Here is a 15,849-nt window from a genome sequence, read left to right as displayed (position 1 = left end):
TGTGATCGATGACTGAACTGCACTTGCGAGCAGCACAAATTTCACTCAGATGTGGCTTTTAGATCCGCAGAAACTGCAAAACAGACAAGAGAAAGAGTGAAAACAGAGAGGGGGGGGGGCGAGCGAGAACAAAAAGAGAGGAAAAGGTAGATTAAAAAAAAAGAAAGAGATGGAATAGAGATGGAAAAACAGAAAGAATGTGTGAAAGGGACGAAAGAAAAATAAACCGAGAAAGTGAGTGAGAGGGAGAGAAAGAGAGAGAGAGGGAGAGGTGACTGAGTTTGTACTGTGTGTGTGTGTGTGTGTGTGTGTGTGAGAGAGAGAGAGAGAGAGAGAGAGAGAGAGAGAGAGAGAGAGAGAGAGAGAGAGAGAGAGAGAGAAGGAGGCGGTTCAGTCTCTCTCTCTCTGTAGCTTAAAGTGAAACGGGGGCGAAAACCCGATGAGGGTGAAGAAAACACTTCTGCATGTGTGGATTAACGGTGGGAACATTTTTGCTTCGTGTAGAAAAACTGCGAGAGGTCCGACGGCGCCAGACCTCAAACCTTAACGAGAAACGGTGAGAAATCACGGATAAATGTTTGTTTATTCTCCGGTATCGAGCGCCGCTTTCTTTCTCAAAGCCCAGCACAGCGCTAACGATAGCTTAGCCTAGCTTAGCGGCGCGGCTAGCAGCGTTAGCTGAAGGGGAGATGACAATGAGAGATACAACAAAAGTCAGACATTTTCTAGGCGAAACGCAATCCTGCCTAATGTAGGACCTGCTTACTGTTGTTTTTAAGCTGTCTGCGTCTGTGTGCTGCGAGTATTTGGTCGAAAAGATGAACGTTTCGCTAAGTTAGCTCCGGTTAGCAGGCTAGCTGAGTGTTATTGACCAACGGTAACCTGGATTTTATTCAGTAATCTAAAATTTAATTTAAGCTGTCAGGAAAGAAACGGCAGCTTAAGGCTTTGGTACTGGGCTAAAACCGTGATTTTTTTCTCTTGAACATGTAGGTTGAGTTCTGAGAAACAACGTGTGTTGATAAAATCGCACATTATAGTGAGTTTTCTGTGTTTTTACTTTGTTTTTTAATGGATGTGTGACAGTTTATTAAGCTAGACATCTCGCTCTGAGGTGTTTACTGCTGTCGTCCTAACGGGTAGTTCAGCAGATGTAACGTCGACCACGTTACGCTGTGCAAGTTAAATCTGCTTTAACCTGTATTACCAGCTGCTGATTTAGCTCCACGCCTGGTTACTGTGATTTGAACGGTGGAGAGTGTTCAATGTGGATGTCCTGACCTCAGTGTAACTTCATTAAAACCTAAATATAACCCCTGGGCGATATGGATAAAATATAATATCGCGATGCACATTGTCACGATATTTATTTATTTATTTTTTGCTTCTGGTAAGTTTGAACAGACAAAATAGTGCCCCATTTTATACTCTCTTCTTAAGAAAACATGCAGTTGGGAAGTGATTTTTAAGTACTGACCATTTCCACAATACACTCAGAAAAGCATATTGTGTTGTAATTTATCACAATAATGATGAATTTTGATACATTGCCCGGCTCTACCCATGGGTGTGATTCATTATGCTATAGAAGGATTACATATTGCGTATATTAGCTTACGTATCATCTTCCTAGAGGTGCAGTTTGTTAGGTGGTTTACTGGTGGTAGATTCGAAATGGAAGAGGAGTTAAAGTTAAGTCTGTAACTTAAACCACATTATTGTTTCTATTCCTCAGTCTGTAAGTCGTGGCGCTTCTGCATGGGCAGCATTTCTGAGCCCTTATACTTTCACCACGTTAAAAACGTAGCCTATGATTTGGTCTCGGAAAGTGATTCAAGAGTACTAGAGGTGGCGATATGGCAAAATGTTCAGGAGGTTTTTTCATGATACGCAATATGTCACTATATTTATTTTTTCTGATGTCTGATGAGTCAAACAAAGTAATCCACATTTTAAAACATACTATAAAAAAACATGAATCCACGGTGCTGCACTAAATCCATCTAAACAGGACTAATTACGTTGGCAAGTGATTTTTAAATCTAACATGCAGTTGGAAGGTGTTTTTTTAACTAATGACGATATCCGCAATATGCTTAATGACGTTGTGGTGTAATTTATCACGATAAGTACCATAAATACCATCCTGTTGCCCAGCTCTACTTCACACACTTCATACAGACTCACTTAAAGAGATGCATGTTATTTGGTATTATTGAATGCTTTGTCCTTATCAGCGTGATGGTATTCTGGATCAGCGTGTGCCGATTATTGCTGATTTTTGCTGATACGAGGAAGTGTAAGACATCCAGATATCGGGGTATGTGGGTAGGAGTAAATTGCTGCGTTTTGGCCCAAAGAAGTCGAGGCCTGCTGATCCAAACACGAAAAAGTGCAGGAATCTGAAAAATGGGGCCGACGTAAGCTAAGCCAGTGAGTGTAACTGGAGGTGAGCCAGTGTGGAGCTTCACCCTGTTGAGTCGCATTCCTTGTTTCTGGGATGGGCATTTGAGCCATTTTGCTATGGATTTGCTCATTTGTCCTCTAATAGCATTTGAATACGTTATTTAATACTGTTATGAATAAAAGCCAGTTGTGTGCAGCTAGTGTAGGTGGTAAAAGCACTATCGTGTTAAATCGTCACAGTGGGCTCTTTTAAGCATATCATGCACATCGTCAGTGCTTAAATAACTGACCAGCTGCATGGATTATGAAAAAGGGAGCATAATTAGGCCTGTTTAATTGGATTTAGTGAAGAATGTGAAGCAGGAAATGATGAGCTTTGTACTAGTTTTTGACAACAGTGCTGAATGATTGTGCTGTTGGTGTGATGTGTCTGTTCCAAGTGATCAAATCTACTTGATAATTTGGTTGATTTTGGTGATTTATGTTTTAAAGTCAACCGGTACTTCTTATCCCGGGTCATTTTAAGCATAATTCATCATATATGATTTTGGGGTGGCGGTAATGTTAATCAGTGATGTCACCTCCCCCTCAGAGGTCCTCCCGAATATTGTGCTTTACTTGAAAATACACGTAAATATATATTATTTAATATACTACTGTATCCCCATGTATAGCTTAGTTGTTGACATTTCACCTGGCTTGAGATGCATTGTCAGCTGCTTGTTTCCCAGCGTTCCCTACATCATGCAGTACGCAGGTCTTGCGTTGTTTATTCCTAACTGTGCATGCCTTATTCAGATACCTGACTAAGTAAACGAGAGTGTGTGTATTTGTGTAATAACCATGACCATTCCTCTTTCTTTCTGGCTGTGCGACTGGAGGTGAACAAAGGCCTGGCGTCTGGTTAGTTGGCCCTAACTGGACTAATACGATACTGAAACTCAAAACAGAAGTGGCCTCACACAGACATGTTGCTTTATGTGGTCGCCAGCACTCATGGCCAGAATACAACAGATTTGTGTTGGACGTCTGTCAGCTCCAGATTCATTCTGCTCGGCTAAAGGGGGCCCTATCCTACTTTTTTTTTTTCTTGTGTTTTGTTTCTTCCCACTTAAAGCGTTTGTGTGGTTTTATTTACCAAAAGGAGTCTTAATTCATTCTTCCGTGACCATTTTCCAACTTCTTTTTAGCCCTTAGAATAAATACGCTGTTTTTGTGAACATTTAAGACTTATTTTATATGTCGCTGCTGTCGGAAAAAAACCTTGTATCTCCAAAATAACAATAACTGTTAATGTAAGTCAATGGAACCAGACTTTTTTCCAGGTCATTTTGGGCCATTTCGTTTAGTCCATTCACCATGGAATGTACACACAATGTAAAGGGCATCAGGCATTTTTAGATTGTCAATTATGTCATATATAAGTGTGTATATATATATATATATATATATATATATATATATGTATGTATATGTGTATATGTTATTTACGCTGCTCTAGGCTGAACATGTGACATACAGTGAATTCAAAACAGGCTGTTTTGCTGCTTAGTTTTCATACGTGGACCATATGGACTTGGGCGTAAACAGTGTTTCTTTAAGGCCTACCGCAGTTTTTCTGTGGTATGGACTCTTTAACTGTTGCTGTTTACTCTAAGGTGTTAAGTCAGGCCTCTCTGTCTCACTATGTTTTGATACAGATTTAAGACGAAGGGCTCATGATGTGGTGTTTTAAATGCGGCCTTGTCAAATGTTTAGCCTACACGCCTTCATTTATCACTTAATGTTTCAAAACTTTGTGAGCTTGTTCCAGCGCTGGGGCCTTACACCAGTTTCGCAGCTGCAAACATTATGGCAGGCAGTGCTGGTGTTTAGTTTAAGTTGAACAATTGCCTCGCCTCAGATGAACTTGGAGCAGGTTCAAGTTCAATTCAGAGACTAGATAAAAACCATTCTACGGTTTCGGGTCGTTTGTCCTTGTTCCAGCTTGGCTATCGCTCGTTTTGATTTATGAGACGCTCGGACTGGACTTGGGGAAATGAGGCGCTTTGGTATTGTTAGTGCGGCGGCTGCGTCTTGGCTGTCGCTGCCGGTATTGAGTGCCGGCCGCTTAGCTGACTGTGCCATATTTTATTGGCTGTTTTTTTGCACTCAGGGCAAACATGGCAGAACATGAAGGTCACTGGGGCTCCTCCCTTTGAGGAGGCCTACAGCTTGTTAAGGATGCTTAGACATCTCTCTCTGTGCACCTGGAACGCCTGCTGTAGGCACAAAGAACGCGCTCAGCAGTAGGCGTAGGCCTGTTTTATTCATGATGTACTGCAGTACGAACCCGCGTGATAATCATACCATTTCACATGTTAATGATTGTGTTAATCATGTGTGATTCACATCCCAGGGGAAGTAAACAGCTGTACTCCCACAGTCTTCCTGCAAAATACACAAATGGACAACATGTTTGCAGTTATATGCAGTAAACCATAGTAGTGAAGGTGATTATTTCATATTTATGTAAATTATAGTTGTTTTTTTGGTATTATAGCAAAATATGAGAGGTTCAGTGACGCATGTATCAGTGGCTCACCTGTGGTTGAATTAATTTGGTGTGTATCATTGCTTTGTAAATATTTTCCTTATATTGTAACAACGTAGTGACAATACTGAAAATTCTGCACTGGTATCAGCTAGGCATGTAAATCAATGCGTTTACATGCACTTAATAATCCGATAACTGCAGAAAATCAGATTTTGTCAGTAATCCGATCAACACGTTTACTTGCATTTGAGTAATCAGATAATGGGGAAACTCCAGGTCTACATGAGTCAGACAGTAATCAGATTTCTGTTTTTCAACCAGCCAATAAACTCACAGAAGAAGACGTGACGTAAACGTAATGTAAAACTCAAACTTCATGCCGTGGCTTTTTTTTAAACACTGCGCCACTTTAGCTGAAAATATGAACATACAGAATATTTAAATCTTTCACTTCGTCAATTCGTTTCAGCGTCGCTCCAAAAGTGTTTTGTTGTGTCTTGCTGCAACGCTGCTTGCTCATTTCCAGTACCGCAGTCTGTTTTTGCACATACTCAGACTGAGAAATCCGAAAGAAATCAGAGTAAGAGTTCACATGCACTGAGAAATCTGATTACCGAGCTAAAATCCAGGATTTCTTAATCGGATTTCTAGATCTTACTCCAATCTAAGAAATTGGAGCGTGCTGTTTACATGACCATTGAATAATCAGATAACTGCTGAAATCCGATTATGATTGGATTATTGAGTGCATGTAAACACACCCAATGATTAACCGTTAACCAACAAATAAACAGTGTTTCAGCAAATGTTGTTGGTAAAATAGAGCATTAATTTAATTTTAATTAGTTTCCAATTAAACAACAGTTCCTATCTCAGTAGGCAGGTCTGTCATTGTATGCATGAGGGTGCAATGGGCCCTTGGTTTTGCTAGATAGGCCTACTAAAAAATGAGGCACATAGCCAAAAACTGTGTTTGGGACACATTTTAGAGAACGGTAGCATTACTAGATTTGACTGATGAATCGATCTGACATTTGTTGACACATTTATTGGACCCTGGAGGTGCAGAATGTTTAGGTGCTGCTAAGACGTCTCCATTTTATGTAGTTTACTGCATTATAATCCCTGATTTCTCCCTAATGCTAATCCAGGTGGATTTACTCCCAGTTTCTCCACTTTATTAAGCTCTTTAACTCTGTGGAACCACCGGTGGTTCCAAAATGCACTTTGTCATATTCTTCACTTTATGACTTTCATATTTTATAAGCTTCATTCAAAAGGTGGGTGTCATACGAGAGCTGTAACTGTCTTCTTTCCAGTCAAATAGATGGGTAATGTAATTTTAAAACTTTATAATAAAAGAAGCTGAACTCACATTTTTTTTCTACTGAAAGTCGACCCACTTTTCCACAAATCCGAGCTATAAACTGGATCCCAGATGGCGTCTCTTCAGTGATCTGCGCTGTAAAAATTAGTATTATAAAAAAAAATACAAAAAGCGACTAAGATTTTTGGCTCAGCCACAAATTGTAAGCACAGAGCAATATGTTTATGATCATAAAACACATTTTCTTTAATTTGAGGGGAGCTTCTACAAAAAAAACAAACATTTACATTTATTTCATGCAGTTACTGAGTGATTTGTCTTATGATTTGGGCATGTAAATTCAGATAGAAAAACTGAAATATACCCACGAGCATAAGAGGTATCAGCATAAAGAGTTATGCATGTGAAAAATATCAGCATTGGCTAAGAATTCCTGTATCCGTGCATCCTGAGAATCCTGGTGTTATAATAGGAAATTCTCATACTGTCCCCTGACTACTCAGCAGATGGGCTCTGCAAAGATATTTAAGGCTACTTCCATTGCAGTTTTATTATGCGAGCCAATGTTTTTTTTTTCCTTTTGTGGCTTTTAATCTCTTTGTCCATCTGATGGATTTATGTGGAAACAGAGATGCAGCGGCGCTTCTTCTTGACGTCCTGTATTAAAGGTCTTGTGCGGCCCACTCTGTGTGGCCAGCGGTGAATGTGAGTTATTTACAGGTTTTCAGCAGTGAAGATATGGATGTCACACGTGGTTAGGATATGGTTTCCCCCAGACGAGGCACCACTTCCTCATTTGATGGTTTGTTGTTTTTGTTGATCTGTTGTTGCCAGTACAGCTTCCCAAAAATGTGAGTAAATGACTGTGTGGTGATGAGGTGTTAATTTTTGAACTGGGTCTCCATCACTGTTTACACTGAATTGAGCGACTGGGGTTTGGAGAGTGCCCTGTAATGTGCTATAAAGAGGTCTTTTAATCCAAGTTGTGGTGCTGGTTTTGCAGTCACTGGTATGTGTTATAGTAGGTGGTCAATCAGTTGCATCAGCAGTCCATTTAACTACCAGTGATTACAAAATCGATGACTCGAAATACAAAGTCTTCAAAGTCCAGTGCTCTGTAATGCTGTATAGTGTTCATACGGCGAAATGGCTTTTCGTTGCACCGTAAAAGACAAAATTGCTGTTCACAGATGGATTTTTGATGATGGTTGTACTGTAAGAAGAGCAGAGAAAGAGGAAGCAGTAGAAGGCATAGTTTATTAGCCGATTAACTGGATTATAGGCGCTATAATTGGTTAACTGGTTACAGAAATAATTAGCTAGAGTTGTACAAAGTCAGGGTTCAACAGTAGCGACTGCTCGAATGCCTGGGGCGAGTAAAACGCGATGTCGGGACAGCGGCACGAAAAATCAGTTGCCCAGTTGGGCAAGTTCATGTTGGCGTGGGTTCCGCAGTGCGTTAACTGAACAACGTAACAGGCCAAACAACTCAGCTCAGTTCACTTGAATATTTAACGTCTCGCCATACAAACATGGTCTTATCCATTCATGCGTCCAGTTAAAACAAACCAATGGTTTTAATTTGTTGACAAATGACTTTAGAGCGAGGCGAGCTGGAGAACGTCGGTGAAGCGCGAATACGAAGCAAAGCAAGTCCGCAGCTTCATTCCCTCATGGAACACACAGTTCTTATTTTGTACCTGAGATGTTCTGTAAAGTTTGTAGGGAAAATCCTAAAAGGCAGATAAAAGTGGGTTTTTTTTGTCGGAACTACAACTTCTAGAAAACAGACGATCCAGTGTGACGATAAGCCTCTCTGTCACAAACAGACCTTCAGATTAAAGATGCAACTTGGCAGCCAGTTTTGTACCAACATGACTTGCAGAAGGTAATACAGGTGTCCCAAAAAAATTGACATAATTTGAGATGTGAATATGTGAGTATGTGTCGTAGGCAAACGAAATTAAATAGGCTTCATGTTGAACAATACAAGATTTATTTATCAAAATTTGACCAAGAAATTCAGAGGGATGTAGATTTTATAACCGATTTTAAGCTTCACAAATGTTCGCATATGCGCACCGCCTGTGACACGTCACACGTCAAGTCGGTAGTCCAGATCCTGCTAAACATGCTGTGTTGAATTTTTTGTGCCCTGTCCAAATCTGCTTTCCAATTGGTGCATTTTTATTGAATTTTCTTGAAAATGCTCGCTGCACACTCTTGTTTGACTGTGTTTGAGCACATTCTAACACACAAAATGCCTTTTCATTTCTAGTGAACGCCATTCTTCAACCTGAAAAAAACATTAAAAATTAAACTTGGTTAGTTTTTACACATTTTGTTAAAATTTGAGATCCTTTGAGGGAGAATTGGCTGTTATTAGACTACAAAATAATGTCAATTTTTTGGGACACCCTGTATTTCCTAACTTACGCATGCAAATGCTATCGTTAAGATTATTGATAACTTTAATGTGAATTTATTTAGAATAAAATAGAAATACAAATCAGTAGTAGGGGTTTGAGCATTTTTGTTAAAACGTTTTATTTTAAGAATAAATAACCTTAACAAAATATTAGTTTATGTGTGCTTATTAAAACACCTTAAAAATACAAAGATCCGTTAGGGACAGTAGGATTTGGTTCACGACGGTGAATTTTCAGTTCGTGGGCAAATTGGAGAAAAAATTAACATTGAACCCTGAAAGTATTGAAACTTTAGTACCTTTTCAGTATTGCAATGTTTCAAATATTTGATACTCTGATTTTCAGTACTTTCAATGCTTTATTTAAAGAAATCAACACTGGGCTGACATTGCGTGAAGAGTTTTGCATTGATTTTAAAAAAGGCTGTTAAGTAAAACAGTCATGTTAATTATGCTCTTCAGTCTAGTATCCAGTGTTCCAACCAGTGATAAATAGTTTTAAACATTTTATTTAATTAAGTATCGTTTGGTGAGCATTGTGATTGTGATACCAATCTAAATTCTGGTATTGTCGCAGCACTAGTTGCAGCAATATTAGAGATGAGTGTGGAGATGATTGCGTGCAATTTGTGGTTGGATGTTTTGAAACAGCAGCAGACCTGTGACCTACATTTAAGTACACTCAACCACGAGGGCTGTTTGACTTACAGAAGTTCATGTGAATTGCAGTTGCTAGGTTGAGGTGGGTGCTTTATTTGATTAAGTGAAAATGTGTGGCGAGTTCATACTGTTCATTTTGTTGACTGAGTATTTTCACCATGTTGGTGTAAATAGCCTCATCATAAGTGTAATACAAGTACCACCTCTTAGCGTCATGCTACATGCTTTAGGATCTAAATGTAATCAGATATCAGCGATGATTGATTCACAAGTAACCCGATACCACTGTGCGATAGATGGTAATCAGTTGTGCTCTGAAAATACATTAAATAGTCAGATCACATGGGTGGTTATACTATCAATAATCACAACTTTTGACTAGAAAATACTGTGATAATTGTTTTTGTATCTCCTCCTGACCTGATATGTGCTGAGCTCATATCAGAGCTGACAGTCGTGTGCAAAAGTTTGGGCTTTTGTTGATTTCTAAGTGAAAGTAAGTTCTGAACGTTTTAGTGTACAATTACTCTTTGCAAAATTCAACATTTTGGGGGGAAAAAATACAATGTCAGATGTGGAATGTGTGAAAATTATGGCACTTTTTATGTGGTATGTTTTATTTTTTCTACCCAGCAAATAAATAGACATTGTGCAATAAAAAGTAGAGAAAAACGTCGTATTTAGGTCTCTGTAAGGGATGCGGTAACTTATTTTCACTTAGAAAACATACCTTATATATACACCCGCATATCCTATTGAGATCTCAGCCCTTGAATTGCATAATGTGTGGTGATCCCATGGGCTGAGGAATGATCCTAGCGTGATGTCGTTGAGTGGGACGTTGCGTTTTGACCCCGGAGCGTTAGCCGGCACTGTGAGGCGATAACAGCTCATATCTGCTGCTGTGGCGCTGTATGTCAAAGGTAATATTATGTCAGTCATGATGTCATGAGTGTTTTGGTCTTCCAGGAAAGGACAGATTTCTGCCCTAGCCTGGGGCTCATGGAGAGATTAGCTGCTTAACTGACGCTAACCATACATGCTCTAAAGGTCAGCAGGCTTCATTACTCTTGATAGTGTGTATATTTCCAAAGTCTACATCATGCATTTAGCCGTCAGTGGCCTCTATGCTGTAATGATGTTAATTAGATGTCACAGTTAATTTATTCAGCTTCATTAGTCGTTGATTAAAATAGTGTCTTTGGTAAATTTTGATAAGTAGCGCTCGATTGCTAGTATAATTGACAGTGACAGTTCTACATGTGATAATTCAGTTACTAATCAAGTAACTTCTTGTTTTAATAATGATAAATGTTACGGAGAACAGAATCTTCTGCCAGTCATTCAGGTGAGCTGTGTGGATGGTCTGTTTTACACTCAGAAAGGTCTTTATTGCTGTTGTCAGAAGAAACCTCGCATCTCCAAAATGGTAACTTTACAGGAGATGGAAAAAACCTGCTTTACTTTTAATGTAAGTCAATGGAACCAGACTTTTTTCCAAGTCATTTTGGGCCGTTTCTTCTAATCCGTTCATCATGAAATTTACATACTGTGTTAAGGGTAACAGGCATTTTTCAAATGATGTCAAAAACTAAAAAACGTCAGAAATGGAGATGAAAGGTTTTCTTTCGACAGCAGCGATATGCCGACGTTTTCCGGCTCCTCTCGGCTGGGTGTTGTACTGGGGGAGTGCATCGAGCGTTTTCGATGGGTGGTTTTGCTCTGCTGTATGCCATGTCTGTGTGACTGGGGCCAAGTGTTTAATTACTATAAAAGGCTCAGGGAAATGGGCTGCAAATGCCATTTAGACTATTTGACTAATGGCCCCATGCTGGCTGGTGAAGGTCGGCTGTTGAGTTCGAGGGCTGTGTGTGTGCGTCGGGGTTGGTTATATTGTGCTGTTTGTGTTCATTAGAAAGGTCATTTGAACTGCTGGTGGCTGGTGGGGAGCTTGGTATGGAGCTGGTAAAGCTGTTATGATTTCCCTGCTTGGCAGAGGTTGTCCTTTAGCTGCTGTTCTGAGTGTGTTTATGCTGTTAAAAGGCATGTGTGTTCAGCTAGTGCCAATATTAGGGCCTGAAACATTGTGAACGATGCCAGTACTGATTTTAAGGAGCTCAAAGTTCAGCTTAAACGATAATATCAGATGATATAATTGAATATGGCCAAAGCTTAAACGGTGCTTTACTAACAGATTTGATTATTATATTACTTAGACTTTTATTCTCTATAAAGACTGGCCTACAAGCTTGAAACCGCTGCGGTATGAAAGCTCTGCTATAGGGGGACGCATGCACAAAGTATGCAGTTTATGCTTTATGCATTGAGTGAGCTGCAGCAGGAAAACATACACCTCTTGCTGTGCTACTAGAAAAAAAAGGGGAAACCACTTCTTTAGTGTCTGTCTATTTATATGTCTGCTAACATGAGAAAAATGAATTGTAGATGGAGTTGCTGTTCAGGATTACATGACAGAGGTGAGAATTTAATCGTTTTTGGTATCGGAAGCTAAAGCATGCTGACTTTTCGCTTGTTGTTTGCCGTTTTCTGGCCCATGTTTTTGTTTCTCCAGTGTCAATATCTGAAATAATAAATGCTTGGTTGATTCGTACAACCAGCTACTGCTAACACCACTACAGCGTGAAATAATCAGCTATTACAAATTGCGTTGTTTAGAGAAAACAACTGGAATTGTGGAATTAATGTGGGATTAATGTGGAATCCACCCTTGACATGTAAATGGAAAATAATGGTCAGTATTAATTGTTTAATTGTTTGATATTAAATCTTATTTTGGAAAAATGTCGGTTTCACATGGATTTTCCACTTTTATTTGTTTGTTTGCGGAAACATTAAAAAAGACTTTATAATCGCTCACATTTCTGGTTATGAAGTTTCACGGAGTTCAGATTTGGGAGGACAGATGGACCTTTGAGCCACTGACGATGGATTGAGGAAAAGGAAATCAGTTTGTTAGCAGTGGGGCTCCTATTACTGTCCCATTAACTCTCCTGAGAGCTCACAGCAGGAGCTAACCACTCAGTCCTGACTCTAAACACATCAGCCCTGTGTGTGTTTAAATGTTTTGGTTCTGAGAAGCAGTAATTAGTAATGAGCTGCAAGCGGTTGGTAAAGTCTGTGTGTGTGAGGTGGAGGGTTTTGAAACCTGGTGCTGAAACCTTCCTCAGAAGTGTGAAAGGTGACGCGTGTCTCTGGTTTCTGTTACAAAACTTTACTAACCTTATCAGTGACGGTCAAACGAAAAAGGAAGAACTTGGACTTTGCACAACATGTGAGGCCATTTTGATGCTGTGGTATTTGAAAAATGTGGTAGTGATATTAGATGTGTTCATGTGCCAAAGACGTTGCTTATCTCTTGAGTAATTCTCTTACGTGATTTTGAACGGTTATATGGTGGATAGTTAATTTTTTCTGCTTTGTTTTTACTTTCATTTTTTCTTTAAGCTCAGTTTTAGAATTTCACTTTTGGTAATGACCTTTTTTTGTAACCCTCCCAGCTTTATGAACCCAACTTGCACACAGTGTTGTTTTGCTCTAATTTTTCTAGATTTCCTCAGTTGCTTCTGTCTAAATAAGTGAAATAAAACTATGTAAACATGTGTTATACGGTTAGCTGCTACTTAACACTGAGTTAGTGTTGTATTCTAGTATAAAATAAGCAATATGTGCCCATCACAGTTGGTCACTGTCAAACTTTCCATATTAAACGCCATTTTAAAATGCAAGCTGTCCTTTATGTTGTGTGAGAATTATGTGATGAACGGACCGAAAAGTGTTTCTGTTTAATGAGAGAGAGAATTGCTACACTAACATAGGGTTCAGTTACTATTTCCAAGTTTTTGTTACATATTTCATGTTTGGAGCTTTCCATTTGATAAAGTAAATGGGCAGATCGTAGTATGAAATTATGGTTTTTATGCCGTGTCTTTGGTTCACAGCTGTAGTTTTCTGCTCTGGGTTTGTATCAGGAAATGAGCATTGTGTGGCAAATAGGCTTGATGTGGTTTTCTCACTGGGAACGTTCCAAGGGGCATTGCTTGACCCAGCTGAGAAGGAGCACTACTAGTGCAAACCTGAACTAATTCAGCTTCAAATCCACCAGGACGCAGAGCCAGTCTGTATTTTCCCTCTTTTCCAGGTCACAATGCACCTGACCCAGCTAATCACAGCTTTACAGCCTTTCATTACTGTGCATTAGGCAACCTGCATTGTGCTACAGGGTCACAGAAAAAACAGGTTGGAGCTGCTTATTCAACATTTTCAGTTGGCTTTTACTTTAATTTTAGGTGGAAAAAAAACAGCATTTCATGTTTTTTCACGCTGATTTCATGGTGCTAGTTGTTGTAGTGAAACATACAGTGTAACATGTACAGTAAACAATATTTAATACCACATACATAGTGTATGGTGAGTGTGTTTACATGCACTCAATTATCTGATCATAAATGGATTTCTGAAGTCATCATTTCTCAGATGGTCATACAAACAGCATTCTCAATTTCTTAGGTCGGAGTAAGGTCTAGAAATCTGATAAAGAGAGCTGGATTTTAGCTCAGTAATCAGATTTCTCAGTTCATGTAAACTCTTACTCTGATTTCTTTCGGATTTCTCAGTCTGCGTAAGTGTGAAAACATACGCCGGTACCAGAAATGAGCCAGTAGCGCTGCCGCGAGACTCAGCAAAACACTTTTGGAGCGACGCTGAAACCAAATACATGCTTGAGGCAATGAAGAATTGAAATATTCTTCGTCTTCTAGATGATGTATGTTCATATTTTCGGTTAAAGTGGTTCAGTGTTTTAGGAAAAAAAGCATTAACATTACGTTTACGCCACGTCTTCTTCTGTGAGTTTATTGGCTGGTTGCAAAGCAGAAATCTGATTACTATCTGACCCATGTAGACCTGGTGTTTCCCCATTATCTGATTACTCAAGTGCATGTAAACGTGTTGATCGCATTACTGATAAAATCTGATTTTCTGCAGTTATCGGATTATTAAGTGCATGAAAACGCGCTCAGCATTTCAGGAAAAAAGTGCAGTCACTTGAATGTGGGTGTGTCCATAGCATAAGCCCCGCCCACTCTGATAAGCTCCGCCCAGATGGTTAGTTTTGGCCATTGACAGTGGTCAATGAGAGGTGCTTGAAGGTGCGCGAGAGGCGTATCGGCAATGTCGGTTTACGTTTCCATGAGCTGTTCTGAATGTTTTTCATTACTGTATAGTTTAATATCAGCTGATCAGTCAGTTCAGGTGTGCGTTTGCTGTGGTGTAGGACTGCATTTATTCTGATGTGGAGGTTGTGTACAGAGGAGAAAGCTTCTGCCTGTCCCTTCATTTGGCCCCTCCACAACAGCTGCTGCCTCGCTGACACTTCCAGGAAACTGGAGACCCGCCAAAAAAAAAACAGAGAGAGAGAAAGAGCGAGAGAGACTAAAAATATGTGTGTGATTGACTGTGAGTGTTAGGCTAGTTGTGTGTGTGTCTGTGTGTGAACAAAACGACAGACGGGGGCTGACATTGTGTGAAACTGACTCTTAGATACGGCCCCGGAGTGCTGATTAAAAAAGAAACGTGTGCAATGTTTTTTTTTCTTTAATTCAACATTTCACATACAGTTCATTACCACATATACCACATATCTGTTCCCCAAAAATACGGCCAAACGTTAAACAGCTACGCCATGTGGGAGCTCTGTCTAAACGTCTTTTTGCACGATGCATGTAGGTTGCTATCATTTTTTTGAACTGACAATAACTGACAATAACCGCTAGAGCAGTGGGTACCAGCTCTAGTCCTCAAGATATACCTTCCTGTGGACTGTAGTTCGAGCCACACCTGCTCCATCTGATTAGCTTCTATAGAAGGCCTTGATTGGCTGGATCAGATGCATTAATGTAGGCATGGGGAGCAGGTAGCACGTTAGGCTACCTGCTCCCCATACCTACATTACAAGCTTCATTGCTTAAATCTGATTTTTTTGCTCAAATCCGATCTTTCTGACACGATGGTTCACACTCGTTTAGGTAAGTGACTCAAATCTGTCATTAATGTGACGAACCGGAGTCCTGAAATGACCCTCATGACCACATCCTACTCAGTAACGTCTGTGAATAAATCATGTTCATCATCAGTGCAAACTAACGAGCAGAACGAGCTTCGCTGAGAAGATAATTAGCTCTGATCAGCTCTCAGCTTCATTATTAGAGCGAGACGAAGGTAAAAAAGGTGAGATGTGTTGCTTTTCCACCATTTACAGGCTTTAACTTCTGTTCGGCGCTGCTGCCATGGTAACGCTGAATGATGGTGGACGCGGAGTGGGGAAAAAAAGCACGATTTCCGATCTGAACGTCACATTAAGGTCGCATGGCCACGAATAGGATACATATCCGATCTAGGACCACATATGAAAGTGGCTCAGGTCGGATTTGAAAAGATCAGTTTTGTGTGTCTACACAGCTCTGAAAACATCAG

The 15,849-nt window shown here is 39.9% G+C and overlaps 1 protein-coding gene across 4 annotated transcripts in view; it reads left to right on the top strand.

Moving 5' to 3' along the window:
• Window positions 1-368: 368 nt before the first annotated feature.
• The window catches only part of ncor2 (nuclear receptor corepressor 2), a 179,295-nt gene continuing 163,814 nt past the window's right edge, over window positions 369-15,849 (top strand). For 3 of the 4 annotated variants that reach the window (XM_036578276.1, XM_036578273.1, XM_036578274.1), the window contains exon 1: window positions 369-556. The gene's annotated coding sequence lies outside the window, so the exon portion shown is untranslated. The remainder of the gene's footprint in view (window positions 557-15,849) is intronic. The other variant, XM_036578277.1, reaches the window with a different exon arrangement.

The sequence above is a fragment of the Colossoma macropomum genome, unplaced genomic scaffold, assembly GCF_904425465.1.
Source record: "Colossoma macropomum unplaced genomic scaffold, Colossoma_macropomum, whole genome shotgun sequence".
NCBI classification, from domain to species: domain Eukaryota; kingdom Metazoa; phylum Chordata; class Actinopteri; order Characiformes; family Serrasalmidae; genus Colossoma; species Colossoma macropomum.
This window is presented reverse-complemented; position numbering and strand designations above follow the sequence as displayed.